At 38.7% G+C, this 1,087-nt stretch overlaps 1 pseudogene; it reads left to right on the forward strand.

Annotated features, from left to right (window-relative positions):
- Nucleotides 1-238: 238 nt before the first annotated feature.
- LOC112469044 lies at nucleotides 239-357 on the forward strand (annotated as a pseudogene).
- Nucleotides 358-1,087: the final 730 nt, after the last annotated feature.

Raw genomic sequence — 1,087 nt, forward strand, 5'->3', positions numbered from 1 at the left:
AAGAAACCATGCAGGACAGAAGGGCTTGGCACAAAATATTCAATGTGATGAAAACCTAGGATCTACAACCAAAAATACTCTGTCCAGCAAAGCTATCATTTAGAGTGGAAGGACAGATAAAGAGTTTTCCAGACAAAAGTAAGCTAAAGGAATTTATCATCACCAAGCCAGTATTACAGGAAATGTTGGAGGGACTTCTTTAAGAAGAAAAACCAAGTATCAAAAACATGAATAAAGAGTCTACGGCCATGCCTTCCTGAACAAGCCTGATCCCGTCTGATCTTGGAAGCTAAGCAGGGTCGGGCCTGGTTAGTACTTGGATGGGAGACCACCTAGGAAGACCAGAAGCTGTAGGCATTAAAAAAAAAAGAATAAATAATGGTAACAACTACAGTCCTATAAACGAGTACCTCAAATGGAGAAGAATTAAGTGCTCCAATCAAAAGAGAGTGGCTGAGTGGATAATAAATCAAGATCTTGACATATGCTCCCTACAAGAGACTTACTTGAGATTAAAAGACATATACAGACTAAAGGGAAGGGGATGGAAAAAGATATTGCTTTGATAGACCCTAGAGGGCATTGTGTTGAACGAAATGGACATGTGGAATCTAAAGAACAAAATCAACAACAACAAGAAAAGTGGAAATAAACTCATAGATAGAGAATATTTTGAGAGATACTAGATGGGAGGGGGAAGTGGGGAAAGAGAGCAAAGGGACTGAGAGGTGCAGGTGGATGGTTGCAGAGTAGACATGAGGATGTAGAGTATAGCATGGGAAAGATGGTTAATAATGTTGGAATGAATATGGGGGGCAGGAGAGGTTCTAGATTTGGTGGGGTGAGTGCTTTGTGAGTTGTGTGTATCTCTTGTCAATACACTGTACAGCTTGGATGGTGTGTTGTATACCAACTATAATTGGGAAAAAAACTCATTGAATTGTACAATGTAAATGCAAGCAACTAGTTGTCTATTATATTTAAAAAACTTAGAATAGGTACTTGTTCCACCAAGTATCAACACATATCATAAATTTACGATCATTTACACAGTGTGGCATTGGTGCAAAAATAGACAAATCAATGG

This window comes from Pteropus alecto, unplaced genomic scaffold, assembly GCF_000325575.1.
Source record: "Pteropus alecto unplaced genomic scaffold, ASM32557v1 scaffold370, whole genome shotgun sequence".
Lineage (NCBI taxonomy): Eukaryota > Metazoa > Chordata > Mammalia > Chiroptera > Pteropodidae > Pteropus > Pteropus alecto.